General features: G+C 41.1%; 1 pseudogene; it reads right to left on the reverse strand.

Annotated features, from left to right (window-relative positions):
• Nucleotides 1–1,449: 1,449 nt before the first annotated feature.
• On the reverse strand, nt 1,450–3,004 carry LOC113352611 (annotated as a pseudogene).
• Between the last annotated feature and the right edge of the window lie 8,502 nt (nt 3,005–11,506).

Consider the following 11,506-nt stretch of genomic DNA (forward strand, 5'->3'; position numbering starts at 1 on the left):
AGTCAGCATGAATCATTAGATCTGCGAGCAGTACTATTCGACTTATCATTCCAATCAACATCTCGCATAATTTTCTGAGCTTCAGTGATACCATCTTTCCTTCTTAAGCGAATGCCCCTTTTGTTGATTCATTCTTCATTATCGCAACATAGTAATTTTTGAAAAAATTATCAATAGTATACTCTGAAGGGTTGATGGCTTTGTCACGGTACAATACATTTCGCACTTCATAAGAATAAGAGGTCCCTAATCCTGCTGCGCGACGAGAGAATTCTAAAGCTATTCTAATAGCATCTCCACTTAATTGAAATATACTTCTTGCGAATCGATCATCAGATAGTATTTCATAGAATAAGGGAATTTCTGGATTATACAACAGGATGAGAAGATTATTCAAAAGCTGTCCTAATGAAATGATGATCTTTTGATTAGACCACTGTACAGAGTTTATTAATTCAAGATTGAATTTTGATGAATAATCACAATGGGAAGGAAGAGAAAGTGAAAAGCCTCTTGTGGAAAATTCTCTTTTCAACCTAGTGAATTCAGTTACCATGTTTTTACCAGCTGGAGCCATTATAAGAATGAGAATGAGGGATATATAGGTGAATGAAATCACAGTAAAAAAAAGTATCTTAATCAGATCACGGACGAAAATTACAGTTAAAGTGCAGAAGCAGGGGAAAAGAAAAAGGAAGGTAAAAAGAAGAAAGAAGAAGATGAAAGAAGATATATAAGGAAAATTTACTCTCGATTTTCGAGATTTTATTTCATTAATTGCGAAGAATGAATGGATAATAATAGACGGTTATAAGGACGTGTCAGATAACGAGTGGATAAAAAGACACGCGTAAGTAAGGAAAGCTCAAATTCTGGAAATGTGTCGGCAGAGCAGAATATGAAAAGTCGAGCATGTGCGATATTATAAGATGGACATTCTTCATATCTCTCACTTTATAAAGAGAACGAAATGAGAAGAGGCAAAATGTAGGAGTGAAATATCGCACATTCATTATGTATGCGAAGTAAAAGTCATCTGATGTAAGCGAAGACCATCGCACATACTAAAATTAGGATGATGTATTTAATGATGTCAGCGTAGTCACGAGCAAAGTGTGATGATCTGTGCGAAAGTGTAAAGTGTGCGAAGTTGAGCGAATGTACATGAGCGATTGTAACGCACAGTGATTCCGAAAATAGGGGATCTATTAGCTATCATCCACTATGTAGTACCCTATATAAGGGGAAGGAATCTGTGTATTGGAGAGAGATCTGAAGTGAGTGTTAGACAAGAAATTTAGAGAGAGAAAATTTATTTGGAGAGCAAGTAAAGTCATTTTATTATCTTGTAACCAATTATAGAACTTAATAAACAATAAAATATTTCCATGATGATTATTTAGAATCTTGTCTAAATTTATGGAATGTGGTTGTAGGATTTCCTGCAACGACATCAGATCCACTGTATATGGTGATACAATTACACAAGAGAAATTTGCCTTAGCATTTATTAATAACATAAGCACACTGATATAGCTTCACAAAACAAAACTAACAAATTAATAGCTTGTTTTTTAAAAGCGGCAACAGTTTTCTCTAGGCATAACAGAAAAATAGAACTACCTATCTAACGTCTACTTTTATCTATAATTTGGCCAAGAAAACCATAGATATAGTAGGCACAGCACAAATGTGGAGAGAATGAAAGGAAGTCTCACCTTGCTAACGTACCATCGTACTAAATCTACTGCAATCTTAGGAATATTAACAGGGAAAGTGTTGATTTCATCAGGAAATGCTCCGTCCACGACAAGATCATGTCCGCTGATGCTAGCGGACTCGTCCGAAGCAAGGAAAAGAACAGCCTCTGCGATATCTTTACCCTTCAAACACATTCTTTAGATTCGAAATTGAAGACATTTGTTCTTGAATAAACTCCGGATCTAACCATGTCCGTAACCCAGGGATAGTACATGTCATTGGTGTAACAACTCCATAGGGAGACACACAGTTAACCCTAATTCCATATATCCCGAGCTCGCGAGAAGCTGATCGAACCACACCCAAAAGTGCGTGTTTTGATGCTGTGTAACCTGGTGGTCCTATCCCACCCCGAGTTCCTCCTATACTTACTGTACATATGATTGATCCGCGAATATTCTGTGCTACCATAGCGCGACCTGCATGCTTTATCATGGCTACACCACCACAGACATTGACATCAATAGTTTTCTCCAATGCTTTCATGTCTAAATCAAGAACCCGGCCAGTGATCCTAAGATACCGGCATTGCTATACACGATATCAAGAGTACCATACTTTTCCAATGTATAAGCCACAGTCTCTTCCACTTGCTTTTCATCAGTAACATCACAGTGTTTGTAACAACATCTCTCTGGTCCAATCGATGCTACAACTTGATCACCTAATTCAACTTGAACATCAGCAATCACAACAAAAGCACCATTTTCAACGAATAATCTCGCTGCTGCCTCACCAATTCCTCCAGCTGCACCGGTTATTATAGCCACTCTACCACCCTAGCCTATGTCCATTCATAGTTAAAAGAACACACACACAACTGATCAATATGAGGAAATAATGTGAAAAGTAAGAGAAGAATTTGACGAATCCCTTACTACTCTAATACAACTAGAACAACTCTGCGATTTGCGAAAAGACAAATTAGTACCTCAGCTTAAGCATCTAGATTTGATTAGAATTGCAAATTATTTGCAACATTTTGTTTAATTATAAATCTTAAACGAAGTCATTTCTTTATTTGGAATAGGAATTGCATCACCATTACCAAACGGTCCAAAAATGCTTCAAAATGAAAAAAAAAAATGAAAACGAACGGTCCAAACCACCGGTCTACCGACAATTGCTCTTTCTCCTTGTAATAAGAAAATAAGTCCCTTTCCTTAAAGATTTTGCCGCTGGAAAAATATTAACTGAAAGGGCACTTACATTGAATAGTAGCATTCTCAAGAGGGTTCAACATTTGTATATATGATTTGAGGACCTGACCTATGGTTGAAAGTTGAGCCAAAAGTTTCAATTCTAGAGCGCTTCTGGCCCCTATTAATAAAAATCATGGATTTCATTTTTATTTAAAAGAAAAAGAATTTTTTACCACTTTAATTATCTTGCATTTGTCTTCCGGAAGCTATAATTTTTCTTTATGATCATTTTTGATTATTGATTCTTTTCATTTTAACTTTAATCGTCTATTTTTGTAGTAGTATTCTATTTGTAAGTCAGAATTACAAACTAATTATGCTACTCTGTTCAAAAAATTCTCTGCGACCTTTGACACCTCACATATTAGTGACATTCTAATCGTACACAGGAAAATCATCAGGATATCACTGTATAAGGGAAAAAAAATATTGGCTCGCTTCGAGGAAAATCATTTTCAGGATTGGCATGCTTCACTCCTAATCTTAGTCTCTGAACAAAATGAGTAAATTAGTGTTTTGGTCCTAAATTTTGGTATGTCTTTGCGTTTGGGTGGTAAGTTTGTACGGATCATTGACCCGATAGTCAAACGAAGTCGATCAACAGTTTTTGTCAAGCTGTTATGATAGTTAAAAGATGGTTAGTTGTAGCATTTACGAAATTTTCCACTCCTGTTAGAACCTTTATGAATTTGAATAAAACGGCTGATCGTGTTCCACGTTACTAAATGGACGAACATCGATTACTCCTTAAACGGGTATGTAATAATATAAGCCATTCTGCGCTTTGTTCATCATCTAGTTGATCTTCTCCTTCCCGTTCAAAATTCTAAGAGCTTTGAACCACAGTAAACTTAAATGGAATTTTCTAAAGTGGATCTGAAACAATCATTTTAGTTGTTCCTCTGATGATAGTTAAGCTTAAATCTAAAATCAGTTTATACTTTTGAGTTGTAAAGAAAAAAGTATGTTATGTCTTGAGTTTTGTGGATTGTATAGAATTTAAGAGGGGGGGATTTGGAGATTAAGATAAGCAAGGAACACTACAAGATCTGTTAGAAGAATTTGTATTTGGATTTGGCGGGATTTAGTAAAGAACCAGTGCGAAGATAGAACTGAAATTTATGTCACCGTCGATTTTTATTATTGAATGGTGAAGATTAAGACATGTTATAATATTAGGTTTGTTGGCCATTATTTCAATTCAAATTTGCAGAGGAAGACCAAGCTATAAAAAATGAGCATCCACAATTCAACACCTCTTTACCCAACCAAGACTGCACACCAACTGTTTGAGAAAAAACCTCATCTCTTCTTCTCTTTTATAATCTGCTGAACTTATGTTGTTATGCATCTATATTAGCAAAACCTAAGTTATTGAGTGTAACCCTATTCAAAGCAAGGTTTGACATTGGTTTCTTGAAATTAAAAGATACTTCATAACAGGGGCAGTAATATAAGTTTAAGATGGAGAGAAAGTGCAGAGTAAGCTTATGGAAGAAAACGGTAAACTTATAGAGAGAAATGATTTTAGAGTATGAGGAGAATTAATAGCATCGTCATAATTATTGGAGAGTATAACTCGTTTTTATATTTAGTGTAAACAAAGTGTTAGTGAGTCCTGTTTCTTTTGTTTGAACCCTGTTACAATTAGTTGTATTGTCCTACGGATTCTGTTAAGTTTAACATGTGGATCCCTTATAAATGTCAGGCTTCTACTTGTAAGAGTTAAGACAACACATTAGATACTATCTTCTTTCTTTTATTGTATCAGGATCTGGGTTTCCTTCCTTGAGACGCCACCCATATTTGTTGTCTTCAATACGATCTCTTATCTTCAACACCAATCTGCAATTTCTTCTCCTAAAGAACATAATCAATAACCAATCATGTCTGACAATAATACTACTTACAAATACAATTTTTCTACTTGTATCCCCTTTTCCAATGTTTCGAACTATGTTTCTTCTACACTTGATGATACAAATTACTTAGTGTGGAAATTTCAGAATGAATCCATCCTCATGAGTACAGATCTGTATGGATTTGTTAATGGATCTATTCCTTTACCTCTTGCAACTATAATGTTGGCGTAAATGGGATAGGTTTGTCATCATCTATCTTAATATTGCTTTTAGTTCCTCTGTTTCTAAGGATATTCTTCGAAAAACTACATCTCAACAGGTTAGGAACTACTTAGCTAAATCCTTTTATAATCAGTTTGTTGCTAGGAAATCTATGCTCTGTAATCAATTGTATAACATGAAATGAGGGTCAGATTCAGTTACAGAGTACTTACAAAAACTTAAAGAAATTTCAGATTCATTATCTGCTATTGGAGAGAAATTAAATGATTTTGACTTGGTTGAATGGTTTGGGCCGTGAATATGATAATTTTGTTATCTCAGTTCAAAATCGAGATGTGGGTCTGTCTTTTAATGAGTTAAAATCTCGTCTTATCTAACATGAACAATGGATTAAGAATCAACACACTGAAACCTTGTCTTCTGTGAACACGTAAATCACGAAGGCATCTATATGTTCACAAACAATGTTCGCATTCTATACACATGCTCGCACTGATGAGACAATTGCATTGATTCCTTGGCTCAAAACATTCGGGTTTATCATTGCCTCGTCTAATATCATCACCAGAGGCGTTCACATAGAGGAAGATAAAGAAAACGAAGTGTAAAAGTAAAACTCGTGGAGTATGAAATGAATGTAAAGTGCTGAAATGTAAATAAGACTGAGATTTACGTGGTTCAGCACTAAGGCCTACATCCACGGGGTTGTCGTTTTCACTTTGCATTTGATGATTACAGAGGTAGTCGAATGACTTTGGAGTTTACATAGGTCTGCGAATTGTAAAAGGTAAACTTACACTAACAATTCTTCTCTCTCGACTTCTCTCTAAACCTATCTCCTTTTTTCGATCACCTCTCTCTTGGTGGAGAGGGGGTATTTATAGGGTTAGAGTGTGGGACCCGTTTCTGAGGGCCGTTGGAACCTTATCTTCTTGTGATTTGTGTCCATCACGCAGAGGTCTTCGTTCATTGCTTGATCACGCAGAGTCATCCTCGTCCGTTCCACGGGTTGATCGACACGTACACTGCTGAGAGTGTTTAATGCGGGTAGTTGAGACGCATGCTCGTGTCAGACAAGTGTCTTCTGCCCCTGTCACGTCCATGTCAGTCAAACTTCTCTTCACCGTTGATCTTGGCTTCTTTTGGGATGAGATAAAGTAACTCTTCGGGAGTTATTTGGTGCTCCGCAGTACACCGTGCTTTTGGTACATATTTTAACTTCTTCCCTTGGATTTGTTCGGGCAAAGATCCGACGTCGACGGGATGGGATTCTTGGCTGTGGGCGTGTGTCATCATGTTTTGATGACTTGGTCCGCATGCTCTCCACGTGTTTTCTCACATACACGTGCTTGATGATGAAATATGTACACACAATTTTCCCATTTTCTTCGGGCTTGAGTGTTTAGTGGGAGCATTGAAAAAAACAGACGTTCCATATTCCTCCTCTCTCCTAATAACTTCTCCTAGATACTTGGGCATGTTTCTTACTCGTGCATTAACTGCTCATTTAATAGGCACGTTTCTCATTCCTCCATTAACTTCCTTCTCTTTCTTTCGAGTATATTAAGGAGAGGATAAAAAATTAATTTCATTCTCCTTGAAAATTAATTTCATTCTCCCTGTCAGACTTCATCCTTTGTTCTTCAACCATTAAGTTCTCTCTGCCCTAGCATTAATCACGCTCGTTTCTTCTTTGTTTCTGGTTTGTTCTCTTATTTGTCTTCTTCCGGGATTTTGTTTGTGGTGGTAAGGTTTCTTTTCTTCGTTTTTGTTGTTTTAAGTTTTGTGTTGATTGTGTTGATTGTAAATTTCCTGCTGCTGTCGTACCTTGTTTGTGATGAAGAACATCTTTCGATGCATGTATGCTAGTTTTCCCCTGTTCTTCTTCTCAAGTTGAGGAGGCCAGTGTTTCAATTGTATTGATTGAACTGTTAATTTTAGGGTTTTAGGGTATACATGCATGTATGCTAGTTTTAGGGTTTCTGGGCTATGTTGAGATGAACTGTTAATTTTGTGGTTTTTTTATCTTTGGTGATGCCCTCGTGTTTGCTTCTAACTTGTTTTTTTGTACCTCCTCGTAGCCATGTCTGACCGTCCGAGGCTTCCTTATCAAACTCCGGCTTCCAGTCTGCCGAGATCCCCTCCGCGTAGAGAGTCTGATACATCTCCACATGGGGGAGATATCTCTAAATTGTCGCAAATGGATCCCCGCGGTAATAAAGTTTCGTCTTCTTCTGGGACGAAGGCTTCACCTCCTAGGAAGGGGGATCCATCGAAGGGCCCTTCCGGGTCTCGATACGCTTCCAGCCGTGCTCCTTATCGTCCTCGTGATGACTCCCGGTGTACGCAGACACCTCCTCGCGGTACACCTTCGATATTCCCCCTCTTCGTTCTATTGCCCGTGCAGAACCCTCTGCCGCCGCCTCCAGTACTTTTTTCAAAGGGAAGAACTCCAAAGGTGGTGTGCCGAGAGCTGAATCATCTAAAAATCCTCCTTTCAAAAGAAAAGCTTCCGAAGCTTTTGTTGGTTCGTCCGATCCCGCGGAAGAAGAGGAGGCTGTCCCGGTGATACGCAGCGTTTCGGTTAGCAAGAAGAAAGTCACGTTTAAGCACATTGACCTTGAAGTTTTCAAGGAAAAGCATGAGCTTCAAGCCTTCGAGGTTCGTTTCTATGCCCCTGAGGATGATATTACTTACGAGCTCATCTCGAAGTATCAGTTTGATGAGTTTCATCTGTTGACTACGGTTGGAGCCTTCGAGGCGGGTCTTATGCTGCCGTTGTATAAGTCTGGTGATTCCTTTTATTATGACGTGTTGGCTGGTCGCGAAGGCTCTTCCACCAATACTCATAGTCGTTCCGTGTCGCAATTATCGGGGAACTATCTCCGTGCACTGAGGGAATGTTATCTGCGGAGTAAGGGGGAGACGACGATGACATGTTACGTTCCAAATCCCGCTGAGAGGGAGTGGTATACTCCTGAAAACTTCAACAGCTCCTTTGGGGATTATGTCAATAGTAGGAACCGTAAACCGTGGAGCGTTAGTCTTCGTAACCTCGCTGCTCCTCGGGGCGAAATTCGTCTCTTAAGTGAGGTGAGCGATGCCAAACTGAAATACGTTCCAGGCACCGAGGGGTCGGCTCAGCGGAAACTTTTTCCTGCTCGTGAAAGGATCAAGCGTGACCATGATTATGAGTGGCATGCCACTGTCATTGAAATTGTTGGTCCTTGGGCGTATGGTTGGATTCCCGGTCCGCGCGGTTGGCGTCCTTCTGAGAGTAGCAGGCCTCGTGATTCTCCTCCTGCTCGTTATGGAGATTTCTGTCCCTGGCGTTTAAATTTCGAGGGCATGAACTTTCCTTATGCTCTCGACGTTGTTGATGGAGACGAGGAAGAGGGTTCTGGTGCTATACTTCCACCGAAGAGTGCCGCTACTACCAAGGTATGGTTATTGCAGATTCTGGCCGCGCCCCTCCTTTTTTGAAAATCAAACTGTGTATGAGGAAATAACTCTTTTTGTGGACGTGTATTGGTTTGCAGGTGTCGAAAAAGAAAAAGATTGGGCCCAAGCAGTCTTCTACCATTGTGACGGGTGAGGATGAGGTTCAGTAGTGAACGAAGAGTTTGCCGAGGATGAGGAAATGTCTGATGGGGAAGAACGCACTGATACTTCCCCTCCTGTTGTCGAGGAAGAGGTTGGTGCGGGTTGTGATGGTGTTGATGGGGGAAATAATACGCGGTGGCCGAGGGAAGTGTTACCGCGGAAATGTCTGCTCCTGCTGGTGATAACCCTGGTGATCCGGAATTTATCGGAGGGGTGAGGCTGCGGAAACTCTCCCCACCATTTCTCAAGGGTTCTCCTTTGACAGGATATATTCCGCAAGGGAACTCTTTGATGATGCCCTCGGTTTTCCCGAAGATTTTTCTTTGCTTTCCCCCAATGATAATTGGGATGTGCTCGGGGATTTTGGTAAGGAAAATGCTGTTGTTCAGAGTGAGGGCGCGGATGATCTATTGCGCGTGGTGCGAGACTTGTGATGATGGGGAAATGACAGCAAAGGGGAAGTCTGTGGTTGACTCACCTTCCGAGGATTTCCCTCACTCGCTGATGTTTGAGGGTGAGGATGCCATAATGGATTGGCTCAAGAAAAAGAGTCTGCTGTTTGTTCCCCATCCTGCCCCGGTGGTTGCTGGCGAGAAAGATTCTGATGCTTATACTCGTCGGATGATGGAGCTATCTTCCGAGGCGCGTGTTGCCGAGATGTGGGGGAAAAGCTTGAGTGTTCCAGAGGCTACCCTCGTAGCGGACCCTCCATCTTCTGTTGCTGAAATGATGGCCATAGCCGATGGGTACCAATATGGTTTTCCCCAGCAGCGTGTCTTGGAGGTAAGTCCTCGTACATATCTCTTCGTGACACTCGAATCCTTCGGTGTAATAATGTTTGCCGTTTGATGTGTAGATGATGAGGAGTGAGCATTGTAACCATGTGTTGTATCAATTCTTTAAAGCGAAATCTTTGAAGCTGGAGGCTAAGCTTCGTCACAGGGAAAAGGCATTATCTGCGGCTGAGGTGGAGATAGAAGAACTGAAGAATAGCCTTAAAGAGAAAGAAAGGCTGGGTGAAGCGGAGGCTGGTCTTCGTTCAGAGCTTGCCACCGTTCGCGCTGAGTTAGAGAAAACTCGCGGCAAAGTTTCAGCTTTCACAGGTTTAGTTCTTCTCCATCTTTTATCCCTCGTAATTCCTTTCTACTACTTTGTTGTTCTGTCTGAGTCTCCCCACCCTATCTTCAGTGGGTGGAGTCCCCGAGCTGATATGGCTTCGGAATGAAAGGGCAGCAAAAATCTCGTATCAAAGAGTTGGTCGAAAAAATTAAGAGCGAAGCCAAAAAGTGGGACGCTCGGGCTGAGGGATGGCGCGCAAGGCATGTTCAGATGGTTGATATGCAGAATCTGTATAACCATGACCGTATTTTGTTCAATGGTACCTGTGGACACGTGAGAATCTGCGGGAATCCCGTGAGCGTACTTCGTTGTTAGAGGCTAGAATACATCTTCTGGAAGAGGAATTACGAAAGGCTCGCTCCCTTCCTTTTCCGGGAATTAGGAGAGTATGTGTGTCTTACCAGAGAAAGGGACGATGCCAGAGCCGAGGTTGGGGCTCTCAGCAAAGCCCTTGCTGCGTCTCGCGCATAGAAATACCCGCCAGGCTGAGTCTGAGAGAAATCTCGAAGTATGTATGTACAGACTTAGCAAAGGGGTAACAGAGATAAACAACGAAGTCAACCACCTTCGTCACATGGATTCGATGAAGCAGGTAGAATTAGATGCAAGTCAATTTACTCTCACCAACCTTCAACTAGATTATAAGAAATTATCCGAGGAATATGACTATCTTGATGAAGCGCGAGACGTGGTTGTTAATGAGTATGAAGAGGCTTCGGCTTGTGTCGAAGGTATAACCTCATTTCGTCGAGTGTGATTGTGTCTTTTCTGTGCTAACTCCCTTGTGTTGTCTTTTTCAGAGCTCGAGGGACAACTCCGCGCTGCAAATGAAAATTTGAAAAGGCTCAATCTTCCTTAGCGCAGCAGGAAGGACAGACTAATTATTTTAAGAGTCTGGCGGCATCCCGCGAGGAGGCCGTTGGTGCTGCTTCTAAAGAAGTGAATCGTCTATCCTCGTTGTTATCTCAAGCCCACCAGCGAACGACAGTTATTATGCATAAGGCTCGGTGTCAATTGGCGGAGGAGACAAACAAGATGCTGGAGAAGATTGAGCTTGGCCTTAAGACCGAGCATGGCCTCGTCAAGAGCTATCCGCGTCGTCCTGTACCTGCCTCCTTGCCTGGCTCCTCGGGACCCTCTTCTGGTGGGAGCGTCCCTTCAACTCTTCGGAACAACCCTGCTGATGGGGGGCATCTTCCAAGTAGAAACCACGACATTAGCCTTCAGTTAGATTTTGCTAGTATTTTGTAAAAGAATGTTTTTGATGTGTTTTTTTTCCTTGAATTGGCCTTGCCGCTTTTTGTAACCAACCTTATGAAATGGATCCTTCTTTTGGTATACCTGCAGTATCAGTTTTTTTTTTATTTTAAGCATTGTGAGGAAGGACATTAAAAACAAAAAGAATGTTTTAAGTTTTGGGTGCGATACCGAAGGGAGGTACCTTCGTGATCGTCTTGAGACCTGTCACCCCGCTGGCGAACCCTGGGCCAGAGGATTCCCAGACGGTGGGGGCCGAGGCAACGTTCTAGGATATGGGGTTAAAATATTTACATACACCCATTCCGTCGACCCGTTGCCTTAAGATTGGTTGGGTATCTCTTTCTGCTGGGTGCCTTCCCCCTGGTCTTACCTCATGGACACTGATGGGGGAGCCCTGAGAGATTGTAGATTAACTACTTTCCCCAATATTGTTGATAAGTTTTGTTTACTTGAAGGTTTCAGAAAGCTTGTTTGATT

This window comes from Papaver somniferum, chromosome 2, assembly GCF_003573695.1.
Source record: "Papaver somniferum cultivar HN1 chromosome 2, ASM357369v1, whole genome shotgun sequence".
NCBI lineage: Eukaryota > Viridiplantae > Streptophyta > Magnoliopsida > Ranunculales > Papaveraceae > Papaver > Papaver somniferum.